Here is a 17,564-nt window from a genome sequence, read left to right as displayed (position 1 = left end):
GTGCCCTGCTGCTCACCCCCCAACCCAGTGGCAATCTCTGTCACTCATTCTTCTAGGGGCTGCTGTTTTAATGGGCACTGGAAACCAGCCCCCAGCACTTGCTATCCCCTTCAAAGGCAGTGCAGAGGACGGGATTAGCTGATCTGCAGGAGGTACCTGCTTCCCTGGGGAAAACCTGCAGCTTCTCAAAAGTTCAAAGACCCCTCAGGGACATCAAAGGGCACAGGATGCTCCAGGCAGCAGAAACCCTAAGGACCTGCTCCTAATGACCATCACCCCCTTCCTCTCCCTAAAAGCCACACATCAGGAGGGGCTTTATTGCCTAATTATTTGGACTCTGCCTTTTCCTCCTTGCCTGGGGGGCCGGGGGAGGCATGTGTCCTCCTACCTCCTTAGCACTGTGAAATGTGTGCCATGGTTCAGCAGGCATGAGAGGAGTGTAGCCCCAAATGACCCCAGCCCCAGAGCAGGCACTAAACTCTCACAAGACCCCAGGGCCTTTGCCTGTGCCCTTCATCTCTATGTGGCCACCCCTTCCTGCTCTTCAGGTCACTGCCTCTCTATAGTAGCCCTTGACCCTGCCCAGCTAAGAGGGATCCCTCCAGCCCGAACTCCCATGTACCATACATAGTCTTTCTCTCAGGGCTTCCCTAAAGGTGGGACTGGTTAGTCTTCTTTACACCTCGCCATCCCAGAGCCTCTCCACAGCCTGGCCACATGGTGCTAACCACACAGAAAGTGCTGATAACTGTTTGTTAACTGTTCAGTTAAACTGAACAAAACCAACTTGAGCGTATCTTAGAGTTTCTCCTGAAAGCTTTTACCCTCATGGATATATACGGTCTCTTTGCTCTATTTAGGTGGCAGGGTAAGTCTGAGAGTGTCACCTCCCCCTCAGAAATCCTGTGGGCCCTTTCTCCTGCAAGTGTAGTAAAAAATCAGAAGCAAGCAGCCACACCTTCCACCAGGAACAATGGGGTCTCTATCATCCCTTCCCTGCTCTAAGGCAGGTTATGTCCTGCCTGATGAAATTTAACACTAGAGACCTAGGAGAATTTCAGAGACAAATCCTCCAGTCTTACAACCAAGAGGCACCTGACTCCATTTCTGTAAGCCCTGGTTCTCACACCCAGCCGCACAGGGGACTCGCCTAGCGATTGCTGGAAAATGCTGGGGCCTGGCTCCTATCAGCAGAGGCTCTGATTTCACTGGGAGGAGGCATGACTTGACCAGTGATTCTCAAGTGCATCAGAACCACTGAGACAGTGTTAACCGGTGGTTCTCAGGCTTCAAGGCACATTGGAATCCCCCCCACGGACCTGTGAAAGCTCAGATGGCTGGCCCCGGCCCAGAGTTTCTGATTCAGCAGGTCCAAGGGGGGGTGGGTAGCAGAGAGAGGTATAAGAATCTGCATGTCTAGTAAGTTCCCCAGGGATGCTGAAACTGCTGGTCCAAGAACACAAGGACAGCCACTGTTGGTTTTTACTATGTGTCCCACACTGGCTACAGGTGAAAGTCACCTGAGAAACTTTGACCATTACCTATGCCTGGGGCCCAGCCCAGACCAAGTAAATTAGGACTTTGGAGTCTATGGCAGGCACCTGTGGTTTTCAGGGGCTCCCAAGTTTTCAGTCTGATATACCTCCAGCTCTGAGAACACTGCCTCTAAGACAGAGGCTGTCCGTGAACATGGTGGCAGGGGCCCATGCCACAGCTTCTTCCTGTTCTGAGTAGAGATGGGCCTTCATGCAGCTTCTACATACAGAACCCAGGCCTACCTTTTTCATGAGCACTGATCAACCCCCATCCCCTTCGTGGTGTGACAGAGTCTGAATATTTGAGAATATGATTCTATCCTCCTTTGCTCTTCCCTCCTCCTGCCCACAAATTCCAGGGAGAAGTCCACACTGATAACAAATGGCAGGACTTCTCACCAAGCTTTTAGCCGGGCCACAGTGATTTAGTACAATCAATTCCTGGTGAGTCAAAGCCAAAAATCCTGACTGTACTTTATTTCTGCCCAGATTCCCAGTATGGGGGGCAAGACCCAGGGAGGGCATTCCTGATGGGAGATTCTGCACACACACGAAGTCCGAGGCCCAAATGTTCTATCTGCAAATTTTATACTGATGATGAAGATTCTATGGAACCAGACAACTTTCGGGAATGGTGATCACCCTATTGCTAAATTATTGAATGCTTGTTTGTGGGACTCTCTGTGAAGCATTCTGGGTACACGGTATATAGAGACTCTTTGTTTCTCTAACACCAAGGATTTGAGAAATTTTGACACAATTGAGACCTTGGGGGCTTTGTTACTGCTCTTTCTTTTCTCCTTTGCTGTCTTTTTTTTTTTTTTTTTGAGGCCCTTCTTAAGCTATATTTTTTTATCTTAAAAAAGAAATCTTCACTTCCCCTGGTATAAATTATAGCTTCTTACAGTAATCACTACTGCTCAACTGGTATTCAATACACAGGATAAAAATATATTCCTCCGGCCATCTTAACGACTGTGTACACAGCTTGTCCTCAAACCCTCTCTGAATTTTGGCTCAGAGCAACTATCATGTTAAGAGGATGGAATGTGGTTTCAAGCAATGCCAGGAGGATTGCATAAGCGATAATTGATATTTTTACTAGCGGCAACTTTGTAGTTGATAATGGGTTATTAAAACAGGAAAAGAGGCCCTCCCCCACAGAATCCCATCTGAGATGTAAAAGGAAAGGTGTTCCAGACAAAAAGCCCCTCGGTGTCAATAAAGGGTGGTTCTGGCAGGTCCCATAGCTTCCAGAATGTGCAGCCCGGGGGCAGAAAGCAGCAGCGAAGAGAACCCCCCTTGTTTCAGGGTCTCCGGGGCTGAAGCCGGGGCTGCAGCAGCCCCTTCACCCTCCCTCCCCTTCAGGTACATGCGACCCAGCTCTTAGGGGAGCTCCGTCACACTTCTGGAGCAAAGCGTGGGGTGGGTAGGGGGAGAGACAGAAATAGCAAGGGTACCAAGTGTCCTGCCATCCTTGTTCCTTTTTTAAAAATAATTTTGATACTGGCTTTTATTTAAACATCTGCTTTCGACTTATGTTTACAGAAGGGATCAGTGTCGAATCTGTCAGGCCTGACAGAGCAGAAACTCACTGGTCTGAAGTAGGAGTAGTCAAGGGCCCACCGGCTGGCCTTGTCTTTGGCAGCTCCCATCACCCAGGCCCTGTCCTCCAGGTAAGAAGTCGGGGAGACGTCACCTCACTGAAGGCAGCAGAAGGCTCATCCCTTATAAATACCATAAAGGTTCCGCCCGTACCGCCCCCCCCCCCCCCCCCCCCCGCCACTTTGAGGTTTTCAAGACAATCCTCATTCTTTAGGAAACAGAACCCACATGCTGATCCTTTATGCATAAAAGGAGGCTGAGGCACAGAGCAGCTGCTGAGGCACAGGGGATGGTGAGGGAAGGTGGGCCAGGGCAGGGTGGAAATGCTAGACCTCGGGGGTCACCTTTCATCCTCATGCAATCACCAGCTCACATTCAGTCTGCGTCATACCACATCAGCGAGGATTGTGGCTCTGGGGTCACTCCGCTGTCTATGTGGATGCCTGCAGCCTGCCCCCTGGCCCTGTCACCCCTCAGGTGTGCAGTGCAGTGACCGTATCCACTGCTTTGCAAGATTTCATACATGTTTTTCCCCTTTGTCACCCTCCTCCAGCTTCAACATAGACTCAGTCTTGTCAGTGTCACAGGCATATAAGTACTTATTTTTTTGTGGCCAAGGCTTTTGTTTTTAGGGCACTGGAAGGAAGACAGCTGGAAGCGAGGGGGCAGAGAGACACAGTGAGAGAAAAAGAGAGCTGGAGGTGGTGGAAACAGTGACAGACTGATCTGCTCGTGTCAGTACTCCCTGGAACAAGGCTGCATCATCTTCCAAACCAAGTAATAGGCTCCGCTGCCCGCTGGGGCCATGATACCAAACAAAATCACACTGACCCACACAGGTATGCACTCTCTCTGCTGCTACGTCTTAATTTCTTTCTAAGTCAACCTCAGTGTCCAGAGGAACTGCGTATAAGCTGTATCCACGGCTGGTCAAGTCTGGGGGGTCTGGGACCCAACTGCTTGCTACCCGTCTTCCCTGCTCCATTTGCCCTGGTTCCAGAAGGAACCACAACCCAGCAGCACAGACATGGGTCCAAACCGTAAAGAAGCACCTCCAGGTCGGAGGAAGAGACAAGTGAAACCCCAAAGACCACGACGAGTGAAGACTTTCCAAAGCCAACTCATGCCGACCCCCATCTGAAAATGTACAGAGCTCTTCCAAAGCAGGGAACGCAGATGGTAACCGCCTCCAGGTGCCTTTTCTCTGTCGTTACAGAGGAAAGTCAAAGGGGCAGCATCATGACAGAACCCATGACAAACGAGACTCCTTTTCGAAATGAGGGTGGCTGCCTAAGAACGAGGGAGCCTCGTATTTTCAATGCTTCCAGGGTCATCAGACTGTCACCTGCCCACATGGGAAAGGCCATGTCCTAATGGGCATGAATGAAGGAGAGCGGTCATTACTGACAGTGAATCGAGCCAATAAATGGAGGCAGACAGCTTCAAGCAGCGTGCGGCTCTTCACAAGCCTGCAGCCGCCATGAAGCCAGCCAGGAGGAAGACCAGGACAATGAAACTGCTCATGTGAAGGAGTGCAGGCCCGCCAGCTTGGCTGTTTGTTGGAAACACCTAAGGAAGTTCAGAAAAATCCCACCTGCAGAAATGCTGATTTTAATTGGTGTGAGGTGTGGCCTGGGCAACTGCATTTTAATGTGTTCTTTTTCGGGGGGGAGGAGCAACCGAGGGGAGAGAGAGAGAGGGAATCTGAAGCAGACTCCATGCCCAGCAGGGAGCCCAATGTGGGGGCTTGATCTTACCACTCTGAAATCATGACCTAAGTTGAAATCGAGAATCAGACGCTTCACGGACTGAGCCACAGAGGTGCCGCAGGACATGTGCATTTTTAAAAGATCCTCAAGGCAGATCTTACCCTGAACTTCTAAATTTTGAAATAATTAAAGGTACACAGGTGGCTAAAAGGAAAATGCAAGGAGGTTCTGTGCACCCTTCATCCGGCCTCCTGCTATGGTAACATCTTAGATCGTAACTGTGATGCAAGGTCAAATCCAGAAGATGAACGGTGCTACAATCCACAGTGCTTCTCCAGATCTCATCAGTTACATATACACTCTCCCAGTGTGTATTTCCGTGTTATTTTATCACACATTTAGCTTCCTATAACCACCACCTTAATCAAGAGATCAGAGCACTAACACAAAGGGTCATCTGGGTGGCTCAGTCGGTTGAGCATCTGACTTTGGCTCAGGTCATGATCTTGGGGTCCTAAGTAAGCTTCTCTGCGCCTCAGTTTCCTTAACTATAGAATGGGAAGAATGACAGTACTTAACCCAGGGGATGGCTGGAAGGATTGAATGAATTGAACAGATATAAAACACTGAAAACAAGCGTGTTTAATAAATAACCCATGAGATTTGCCACTGTTTAACAGGGGTATATATGTGTTGTCACCTTGGCCCTGGGGTGTATATACCACCGCCCCCCCCCGATCCAGATCCTAGTTCCTTTTGTCCCCTATGTCGTCCAAGGGTCAGAGGATCAACCACAGGAGAGTGGGATGTGAGATCATAGATCAGTTCAACCCTCCTCAGAGTCCACGCACCCAGGCTGGAGGGTGAGCTCAGTACAAATACCAGTGTGAGAAGAAATCAGCACTGCCTCTCAAATTTCTGGAGGGCTCTGATTTTCAGAACGTTCTTCCTCCCACTGAGTTGAGACCTTTTTCCCTGTGTCTTGAGCACCCTGGTTCAGCTCTGCCACTGGGGCCATGCAGAGATCTCTTGTGCCCTGACAGCCTCTACTGTGACCGCCTTCAGTGTGTCCCCCTGCACACCTCTTCATCACCAAGACATGCAGTTCTCCCAGCTATTTCCTTCATCATCCCCTCCCCTTGCATATGGACACGGTCCTGGCACAGCCCTTCTCATACCGAATGCAAGACTCCTACTGCTCATACTGCTAAAAGGCAGGGTGAAGCTCCCACTGCCTCCCGTTTCTGCAGATGAGGTTCGTGTCGATGGGGTCTAAGAATGCCCTGGGTTTGAAAGCATGTCACTCACCACAGCCCCTTACGTCCAGATCTGTTTCATCCCTTGTGTCAACCTTTGTCTATTGGCAATGGCTGCCTATAGAATGAGGAAGTACTGTGAGTTGGGACTCCATGGAAAAGGGTTCTGGGATCAGTTAGTAATGTCTGTCAGCGAAGCACAACAAGAAAGTGGAGACCAATATGTGTGTTGGCAGTGACGAGAACCTTTTCAAACAGGCTGCCATGAAGCTGTGTTTTCACCATCCTGTGTGTTCCATCTGGTTCATCTGGGATTTAACTTAAATTAAATACCATCGGGAAAGCTGAAAGGCATAGGAGTACTGCCCAGACTTCAACACTGACAAAGGTCTTGAAGCCAGACTCTGCCACTCACCAGTGGAAGGACCCCTCATTCTCCTCTCTGTAAGATGCAAACAGCAGCAGCAGAGAACCAGGTACAAATGAAATGCAATCAGGCACCACAGCACTGGCCACTGTTCCAAGGTGGTCAAGGACTGTGTGTACTCTGAGTTTTTCCACGCTGCTTTCCCTGCCATCTTTGTGCCGCCACACCGCAAAAACTGGTGAGCATGCTACCCCTCTCCGCATGCAGGTCATGACTGAAATGTTATATGAGGGAGCCCCAATGTGGGAAGAAGTTTCTCTCCCACACAGCACTGTACCGACCCTGCCTGGAGTAAGGCTGCCCAACAGTTACAAATTCACTTAATCCCAGTAGTATCCAGTCCACCATTTCCCATACTTCTCATTAGGAAGGTTAAGAGTTTGGCAGAAACCTTGGTGAAAATTACATTCCCTGCCTCTATACAACCTGCTTTGGGTATGACTTCTTATCCGTAGATTCTTGGTGGACATCTAGAATGGCCTCTTTTCACTGTGAATGCTCACAAATGATATTCCATGAATCCTTGGGGACTCTCTCCTGCAAACCATATTGACATTGTGAATCTAAATTGTATACCATTTGTTTCACTTTTGCAAGAGGACATTTACCTAGTTCATCCTTTGGCATACCTTGCTTCTCCTTCATTGCTTCTTCACAATGATCAAAGCGGGCTGGCACTCTCATTTGCAAACAAGTTGTCAGTCTGGGCCAAGGGAACCCAAACCATGAGGCAGCTGTCTGATATCTTATCACCTCCTCCATTATGTGGGTCTTCAGCTCCTCACAGAACAAGGTGTATGGAAACCAGGTGGGACGCACTAGGTAGCTGGCTCATGATGAGGATATCCAGCGATAAAGCCAATTAAGTTATAAAAGGCAGCGTGGTATAGGGTCTGGCTCTTCAAAACACAATGTGCCCTTGGTCTTCAAAAGGGGTGTCTTATAACCCTTTGCAAATCCATAAGTTTGGAATTATGATTGCTTCTGTGTGAGTTGGGGGGGGCTCTTAATTTTCTTTTCACTTTGGTAACCAACCATCCTAGTGAGTTATTTTCATGAGGAAACGGATTTTATAATCACTTGTAGAAATGGCTGTATGCACGGCAAGGACTAGAAAACGGTTAGTACTGAACACAAACGCCAGGTGGTCATGAGACTCAAGAGGGGACCAGCTTCTCAGGACGCATGATTCAATGAGTGTTGCAGCAAGAAGTGACCGGGGTTCTGCGCTTTAGGGCTAGCTCTAAACCTTCAGACTCCAGCATCCCACTTGGTACTTACTGGACTTCTAGACCTTAGGTAATATTATGGAAAATGTGGAGAGAGAAAATGATGCCTTTGGTATCAGATCCAAAACCGGCCAACTCTGAAAATCCACCAACAGGGCAGCTGTGGGATGGGTTCTCCACACACGCGTCATTGGTGGCAAGGATGTGAAGAAGCTATCCTTAGGGCCAGCACAGTCACTCATGCTTCTGCTTCTGCCTTCAAAACCCAAAGAAAATCTGAAAGGGAAGGGGCAAGACAGGAATGCCAGCATATCTAAGCCTCAGGCCAAGGATCTTCCTCTGCACTTTGAGCACATTAAAGACCACTGCTTTGGGGCTTGTAGGGAGAGTTTGAATTTCTACTCAGTGTTTCAGTTCTGCCTCTTCCTTCCATATTCTGCATGCTAAACCCCCATTCCACGGGCAAACCAAATTCTGGTGGGCCAGTGCATTCTACAGGAAGTTTGTTGCCACCCAAGAGTTTGGCATCCTGGAGGTTGGCCAAAAATTTACCAGATTTTATGATGCATCAAGTTAAATGTTTAGACTGGAGGGGGTCTCTTTCAACAGACAGGATAGGTGGTGGCTGTTTCAACCATGTCTTCAAATAGAGCTGGTGTCCAAGCTACAGAGAAAGTTGAGCGGGAACCTGGAACCTAGCTCTGGAAGGCAACAAAAGAGCCCTTGGCACCTGCTGGCACCACCTGGGCAGTAAAAAAAGCATGGGTGAAAAGGAAGGATCATGGGAGAAGTTCCAAAACCAGGGCAAGAAAGCTATTCAAAAAACTGCTCCATGGAAAAATCTTACAAATGAAACAAACAGACAGATTTTCCCGTTAAGACCAGTGGGCAGGTGCAGTGCCCCACCCAGCTAGGAGCAGCCCCATGCTAAGATGGGGTCAGCAGAAGGGGCTACCACTCTGATGCGCTCTAACCGCCCCCACTCAACTGTCTTGTGCACGGGAACACCTGCTGCCCCAGATCCCGCCATTTCTAATCAGCTCCCAGGTGGCACAATCACACTGGTGTTCAGAACACACTGAAGAGCAAGGCGCTAGCTAGATGCAGTTCTAGACGTTTCTCCAGAAGTGGGGCTGCCTCATGCTTCTCTGCCAGATTCTGGACTGGGCAGGGGATAGGGGAGTTTTAGGGGACAACTGTTAAGTCAGTAAGGGGAGTTTGGATTGGGGTTGGGGAGTAGGAAAGCAGTGGGGTTTCTGGGAGCTTGTTCTGTGGACGAAGCTAAGCTCCACGTGGACCAGACAGCCAATAGCAAGCTGGCCTCCTCCCCCCAATCCCCCGCCAGCTGTCGGAACACAGCTTCTGCCTCCCCTCGGTGATCACAGAACACGTGCCACAAAGATGAACAGGCTCTTAAGGAATCCAGGTCTCCCCCGACCACAGAGCCACCAACAATGACAACTGTAGGTTTAGGTGTCGCTAACCCAGTGAGCACATGTGCTTCTGCCTGGAAAGCTCCCTGGACTGGAAACCAACCTGCATATGCCTCTCGGCGGTGGGCAAGGCTCCTGTCATCAGGTCCTGTTACAACATCCCTCTTTCTATATCCATCTACTTATTTATGTTTTTTCCAAGAGAGGCCATTCCCAGATCCCCACACGGGCTCCTGACAACCACTCAGTTGCTCAGACTTCAGCAACTAGGTGCACAATTTCAGACCCCTCCCACTGGTCCTTCCTGACACCACCATCTGGCGAAACCACCACTTCCGCACCCTCTGTGCCTGCAAATGGATAAGGATGAGGAAAGCTCTTTTCCCAGAACACACTGTTGACAGTGCTGGTGGCAAAGTCTGCAGGGTCTTCAAGAACGTGTGGCTGCCCTCAGGTCTTCAGTTTGGAAGTTTCCATAAGCAGCAGGCAGCAGATAAATGAGGATTTCAGGCATGAAACGAAACACCTTGGGAGAATGGGGGCATCTCTTTGCGAGCTTGGGCTGCTATAACAAAATACTATAAACTGGGTGGTTTATCAATAACAGAAATTTACTTCTCAAAATTCTAAGAGGCTGGAAGTCCAAGGTTAGAGTGCCAGCATGGTGGGGCTCTGGTGAGGGGCCTTTTCCAGGCTGCAAAAGGCTGTGTTCTCTTTGTATCCTCATGTGGCAGAAGTAGAGCTAGCTAGCTCTCTGGCTCGTTCTCGTGTATAAAGGGCACCATGCCACGGCGAGAAGCTCCTGCTCGAAGTCTCCCACTGGTCACTTAGAGGTGCAGGCAGGGCGAGAACTGGCCATCTGCTAAATAAGGCCAAGTGGACTGCGCATGTCCCTTCCTTCTCTGAGAACCAGAAGAAAAGCCTCTTCGCCAAAGCTGCCGGAAGCTCTGGCAATCTAATGAGAAAACTGGGTCTCGTTTCATTCCTGGAATAGTCTGTAACGTAAGGAAGTTCTAAGGGGATTTTGGAATTTGGTTCTTCAGCCAAACTCCACGTTCCTCCCATCTTCTCCAATACCATCTCAGACAACAGCCTTTTAGGCAAGGAAATCCACCTGATAATTAAATGCAAAGAATTCCTGGGGCAGAGACAGACACTCGCAACAGCTTCCGTAGCCTTCCCTGTTACAGTAATGACGCTCTGGGGGCTACAGACAGACGCCCCAGAGCCAGCTGGAGTTTCCATCAGAGCGATAACGTCGAGCCAATGGCTATGTGGCCTGGCTGCTCCGAATGCAGGTGGGACCACATCTGTCTGCTTGCTGAAGAGCTTTTCCCTTTGTTTGTGTTTCCCTCCCAGGCCTGGCCTGCACATATCTGGGAAGGCTGTGGTCAAGGTCCTCTTAAGGACAGCAGCTCTGGGCCTTCCAAGCAACTGGAACAAGTGTTCCGTCCCCACATTCGAGTCTGCATCAAGGGCAAGACTGCAAAGGAAATCCTGGTAACTTTCTGTGCAATGCCTGTTAAGGCAGGGCCGTGAGAAATCCTAGCTCAGGGCAGAAAAACCCTGTGAAAACAGCCACCAGTTACAACATTCCTTGCTACTCTGGATGCCACACCTCCCATTCAAAAGTCACACGTCTGGAAAGGGCCAGAAGGAAATTCTGCCCTTTTGAAAGCCACACTCAGGGCCATGCCCTGTGGGCTCATGGAAGTCCTGCAGGGCGCAGGCCTGCCTTGCAAATCCTCAGGGCACCGCTGCCTCTGACATCTCGGGTCTTTCTAGCTCAGTGAACACATGAGGAGGAGGGTGGCTTATAAATTAATGTTCAAGACCCTGCAGTTTTCCAGCAGCAAATGTAAAAAAATAATAATAAAATGAAAGGAAACGAGGCCTGAATGTTTTGCACAACTCTGGAATTTGGATAAGACAGCCGCGCCCTGCGGATGCTTGCACCGACTTTGATCCGGGGGCCAAACGCCGAGGAAATCGTCCTCAGGAATCCCTCCAAACTCCTCTGCGTGAAACCTGAGAGCCCTGAACACTGTGAGCACCACCAATTACCCTTCAGTCTGGAGGGGGAGGCTGCGGGAGGCCGTGGGAGCCGAGTGGGAACAGAGGAGGAGACCCAGAGAACCAGGGAGGAACCTGTCTGAAAACCCAGCGTGGGACTTGCCTGTTCTAGAACCAGACCAGAGACACCCAGGCTTCTGCAGACCTCCTGGGGGGAATGTACCCCAGCCCAAACTTTCTGTTCTGCAAGAAAGGTAGACCCCCTCCCACCATGTGAACAAACTACCCCAATCCCAACTAGAACAAAAGCATACTTCCCTCTCCCCCTGGGATTTCTAAACAGTTATGACATTTCCAGAAATCCTCTCTCTGTTGTACCTTCTTTATGTAAGGCTGGCCCATCTAAGGTCTATGCTCTGCCTACCAGACTGAGCCCCACGGCAAAGGGTCCGGGCCACAGCTGTGGCTGCCGGGGCCATCCGCTAGCGGGTGACCTGCCTGGTCACATCTGGCCTGCATTCACTCTGAATCTCCCCCACGCTGCACCGGGCAGCTTTCTTAATACAGATCACAGACAAACATTTCTTCTCTTCACACATCTGGATAATGGCTTTCCTTACTTCCTGTTCTGGGATCGAGCAATTCTTTTCAGATTGAATTGTGTCGACTGCAGTAATAAGAACATTTCCCCCAGAAGAGTTCTCCCCTCCCCTTTCCCTCCGCTCCCCCACCCTCCCTAGACACTTGTCCACTCTCTGCCCACAAGGCACAATTCTCAGGGATGGGAAACAGATGACATTCCGTGCTGCGCCCCAGGCGAGCACATCCCCAGGCATGTGTCAATGAGACATCCTTCCAACATCCACTGCCCGGAGCTCATTTGCACTTTGTCACGTTCTGGCTAGAAACATCCAGAGTGCCTGGATCTAGCTTTTAAGGAATGTCTTTAAGGGAGGATACCAAGTGTCACATGGGAACTGCTTGGGGTCGAGGATTTCCCTCATTACTTCAGGGCAGCACGCAGGGGTATCCCACCTGCCAGGTCCTCGTTGGGCTGAGCAGGAGAACAAAGTCCTTGCTCTGCTCATGTCTCAGTGCTCCTTCCAGTTCTGCCAGCAAGGTCAATGCTTCCAAAATACGGGGCATGGCTCCAGTGGACCATGGGTGGGTGGGTGGGTGTGTGTATGTGTGTGTGAGCGCGCAGGTCTGAAAACCTGGCTGTACCCCACACATTGTTGTAACTGAGCCCACTTACAATTATTTGCATGTCTGTGGGTGCACATATGACTGCCCCAAACACAGCTCCTTATTAGGACACTTGTATCTCTAAACCTCAGCCCAGCATTTCTCTTCGGAGTCCTAGGGACTCAGTACCCTGCCCCTCACATTCCTCCCATGGCCAGGCACTTAACACTTTGTTCTGAACACTCACAGAGGTCTCCTGGCAGGTGTCGGGTGAGAGATGATAGGACTAACCCTGTCTACAAGGCCACAGTCAGGACAGCTGGGCTTTTCTCCACCTGCCATGCCATGAATGCACATGGTTGGTGGGGTGTCAGGGTAGTGGCAAAGGGAGTGGAATTCTGGGTGACCGAGAGGCGAGTGAGAGTCAGGGGAGTAGGATCATACCCAGCATTGCTGCAGCCCACGTGATGGTGGCCCAGAGACAGACATGAGAATGTAGATGACGCCAGAAAGCAACAATGAAGCCCCTGAGGCCTGGGAGCATGGTTCTCCACCCTGGATGCACCAGGAATCCCTGGAGGGCCTTCCTTAGTACTCTCTCCCACAGAGGGCAAGTCCTAATTGCTCTAGAGTGAAGCTCAGGCCACTGGCACTTAGAAATGCTTCAGGGGCTTCCTTGTATAGCTACGCCTGTGTGTCCCCTGCACTAGGCTCCCAAGCTTCCCCAAAGAGAGAAGTTTTCAGAGGCCACAACATGAGGAGAGCTAAATTCCAGAACAGAAAGACCTGAGAAAGGGAATACGGAAATCAGGCAAAAAAAAAAAAAAAAAAAAAAAAAAATTCCAGGATGATCGGGTGGGAAGAGTGCCCACCCCGAGAACAGGCAGAAAGAGCCCAAACAGGGGGCATGGCTTTGGGGCCTGTCTGGAGGGCTTTTTGTAGATTTACTTGGGTTAGAGAGGTTTGCGTAGTTTGGAAGGACTCAAGGCAGGAATTGATCTGGCTCAGGCTTATCTAGCAGAGCCTCTTAAATCCAACAGAGGCAGAGATTTACTTTCTGCAAGAGAAAGCTCTTTGTTTCTACCTATAAAGATAGGTCTTTTTTTCCCCTGTATGTGGGTGGCCGAGTGTGCACTATGCGGTTTCCCTCCCCTCTTTCAGCACCCCATCTAGATGGGCCTGTGTTCAGACGTTCCCTGGGAGCTCTTGGTCTTACCTGATTGAGAAGCAAACTGCATGTTATGGTGTTCTGGGTCTCCCCAGGCCCTAAATGTCCATTTGAAACTCTGAGCCCTCCTCATCTCCCACTGTCTACTGCCTCCTCTGGGCCTGATCATGCCACCCCACCCCCCACCCCAAAACAAAAGGCATTCTCACCGGCTGTTCTAGAACTGCTTCCTTTCTCCCTTTTACACTAAAACTCCCAAATCACAGCAAACAATATATTCTAAAATTCCCATAGAAGTACTATACTGGTTATTTTAATATTCTACTGAAGTCACTACCAACTCCCTCCTTCATCTGTGAGGGTATCATCTAATTTTGGTTTTGCTTTTCCCATGGGCCATTAGTATGGACCTGGACCTAACCCTCATTGGGGGAGAATCCTATCCATGACCAATCAGGGCTGGGCCTCAAAAGCACATGCTTGCCCAAGAGAAACAAATGCTTGCTTCTCACTGTTCCTCTTTCTCTTTGAAACCAAATATTGATAAATATCTTGGAAACTGAGGTCTACCACAAGGCACCCTGTCCTGGTTTCTTGAGGGAAAACACCTGCGCAGCGCTGGCCCAGCTGGGCTGTGTCTCTCAAGGAATGGCCCCCTAACCTTATCAGTTCAGTTATAACCAATAACAGCTGTCAGCTACAGCTCTCTGGAGGGAGAGAGTTGCGTCACTGCCATCTTCTCACACTCAGGAGCTCTTCTTCTCTCCTGGTCACAGCAGGATGAAGGAATCCCTCATTTCCAGTTGGGTTCTCAAGCTATCATGGCAAGACAGGGAGACAGCTGCCTTCCCAAATGCACACTACTGAAGGAGACAGGCAATCTTTCACCCCAAGCAGGCAAATAAGCCATGAAGTCTCATCAGAAAACCTCAAAGTCAGAGTGGCTGGGTGGCTCAGTCAATGAAGTGTTCTACTCTTGGCTTTGGCTTGGGTCATGATCTCGAGGGAGTGAGACAGAACCCCACGGCTGGCTCTGCGCTCAAAGAGGAGTCTGTTGAAGACTTTCTCTCTCTTTGCCTTTGCCCTCCAACCCCTCTCTTTCTCAAATAAACAAATGCTAAAAAAAAAAAAAAAAAAAAGAAAAAGAAAAGAAAAAGAAAACCTCAAAGTCACTGTTATCATGGCTTCTGCTTGGAGCCAACTCATCCTCCCAGCAGAAACATACATAGAACCTCCCACGTTCTCCACCTTGACTCCCACCAGGAGCAGCAAATCCTTCAGACCTGTCCAAAGCTGGAGCTGCAGTCTTTCCCACTTTTTCTTTCTCAGGTAATCAGAAAGCTGTTGATCGTAGCTGAGGTACTTGAATTTCCTAGGGAAGTCCCTCTTGCTGATACACTGGCTTTCTTCTGCAACTAGGATGCCATGGATTGTCCTTTCTGCCTTGGTTGGCAGAAATCTGAAAGTACCTTGGTTTTTTCGATATATAACAAGTTTTCTTCTTATTTCTGTCTCTTAGAACATGGGTCTTTAATAGCCCTGATGTATGGGTATATTATCACAGAAGTGATCCCAAATCATTTCAAGTAGAGACTAGAAATTTTTAAAAAGTAATACTAGTTTCCTAATCTATTAAATAAAAGCTAAGTAATACCTACCTCATAGAACTGATCAATAGCACAATGATTGCACAGCATCTAACAGAGTAGGTGGTTGGTAAATGAGATCTGATTTGACTTAAACATCATTAGTACATTATTAATTCCTGTCCTAAGCAGAATTATTGATATTACCATGGCAAGAATTTTCCATTTAATTCATAACTTAAAACCCACATGATTGCAGATTGGATTAGAGACAGTTTATGGTACCAAAGAAATTATTTTTGAACTACAATATGTAAAATATGATCATTCATACAAAAAGATACAGAAAGAGGGAGGAAAAACAAAATTCCAGGATCTGGATGAGTTAACTGAGGAAAATGAGCTTGATACTCCCTTTGTGTTTTCTGACAGCCAAAGCAGGGAGAAAATCAGGTTAACGTATAGGACTCTCACTGTCTGATAAATGCAACGTGTACCTCACATGGAAAGTGAATTTTTCTCCTGACATTCAGAGCTTGAGTAATGGCTTGCACAGAGTCTTATATGAGGTTCAGTGGGTAAGCAACAGAAGGGCCATACTTAGGAGCACCCAGGGGCAAAGGCACACGCCCAACTTTCAGAAGAGAAGTTTCACTTTATCAGTATTAAATTTTAGGGACCAATGGGTGAGGTACATAGAAGGGTACTCTTTTTCATTTTCTAAAGCTTTCACTGAGAAATTTTCTTGAAGAGCATAGACCAGTGCTCAGGTCCTCCGAGAATACCTTCCCATCCTTTCTTAGTGCACATGTACTTAAAGAACATACTTAATTTAACTTAAGGAGTTAAATGACTCCACTCTGTTCCAACAGGCAGCCGCCTACAGGCTTCAGATCTGTGAAGCAGCCTGGCAAGTGGCTTCACTAGGACTACAGGCTGATCCCTCTTGTTAAGCCCCCACACAGCCTTGCCTGGGGCTCTGAGCCCAACTGGTCAGAAGGGTCTGCAGATGCAGAGACTGTGGCTTCGTCCCTCAGAGACCTGCTTCCCATTGCTCGCAAATAATCAGTGACAACAGACTTCCCGGGGAAAACTATAATCGCCCAACTAGGGGCAAGGCCAAATGCTTGCAGAATTTATTGGCTTTGATGAACAATTAGGTGTTTGTTTTCGTAGGTAATTAGAGCGCAACAGCAAGCTATAAAGGGCCCTCCAAGAAACTGAAGCAGACTGTAGCTAAAGGCTACTGGAGTCGGACTGAATCTCCCCATTCATTCCTGCAGCCCTCCTGCACTGGAATGCCAGCGGCCCTGCACAATCGCACAGGTCAGCGGGGAGAAAATGGCCCCCCGTGCTCTTCACGTCCAAGGAGAAAGGCCTCTGTGCGGCACGTGTGTGCTCACACATGGGTGCAAAGAGCACTCCAGCGTGGGCCCTGGCACTGAAGACTACATGGAATCTTGCAGTTCATATAAACAGATGCATCCAAAAGTCCACAACAACCCACATGTTGGAAAATGTTTTGACAACTGCATTCTCAAGACCACTAGGTCCTTGATTCTGAGGAACCAGGATGGGCCCGGTGGGACCTTTGGCGCAAAGAAGAGAAGAGAGGATGTTTGCCAAAGCCATACTGATTTACGTTTTTCTCTCAGCAACCACTTTCCACTGCAGCTTTGAGTGTGTGTGTGTGTGTGTGTGTGTGTGTTTAGCAAATCAGAAATATGAATACATATTTGATTACGATTAATTTTTAAAAATTATTTCCTAGTAGTATAGGCAAAAAAAAAGTATGGGCAAAGGGCTGTTGCCAATATTTAAAAAATACTGTTGAGATAAAAGAATTGTGTACTTAGAGACAACTACTCATTTTGCTTCTTTTAGTCGATGACATGTTATTTCTGCCTTAATCCCAGGAAATACACACAGGATTATTATCATTTGCTCTGCTCACATCATGATACTCAGTAGGCACAAAAAAGGTAACAACCAAACCCATCTACGAGAGTGAAAAAAATAGAATGGGACCAGAGAAAACAAGACCAAAAAATACAAATAAAGCCACAGATACAGCTAACCTTAGAGGAAACTGATTTTGTGCTTCTCCTTACAGACCGACTTTAGTTTTGCAGAAGGTTGAGCTCACATTTAGGGTCCCGCGCATCATACTCAATAGGTCATTAGGAAACACTTTATGTTTTTTCGCCAAGAACTAGACTTCTATTTAATTTTGTTCTACCCAACCCGGTATAAATTTTCCTATTGTTCTGCATGCTCTGACTGCCTCAATTTAAGTATTTATTTTTTAAGTTCTTATGGAGTCATACCACAGTTTTTTTCCCCCTCAGAGAAATACAAAACAGACACCTACTGCAGGAGAAGTAGTAAACCCTCAAGCCACAGTTTTAGGGTCGGCTG

At 48.5% G+C, this 17,564-nt stretch overlaps 1 protein-coding gene across 1 annotated transcript in view; it reads right to left on the bottom strand.

The window, feature by feature from the left end:
- LOC111152666 (ADAM metallopeptidase with thrombospondin type 1 motif 17) overlaps window positions 1-17,564 on the bottom strand; it is a 323,596-nt gene that overhangs the window by 170,617 nt on the left and 135,415 nt on the right. The gene's annotated exons all lie outside the window — the stretch shown is intronic.

The sequence above is a fragment of the Enhydra lutris genome, unplaced genomic scaffold (genome assembly GCF_002288905.1).
Source record: "Enhydra lutris kenyoni isolate GAN:26980312 unplaced genomic scaffold, ASM228890v2 scaffoldscaffold29, whole genome shotgun sequence".
Taxonomy (NCBI): domain Eukaryota; kingdom Metazoa; phylum Chordata; class Mammalia; order Carnivora; family Mustelidae; genus Enhydra; species Enhydra lutris.
This window is presented reverse-complemented; position numbering and strand designations above follow the sequence as displayed.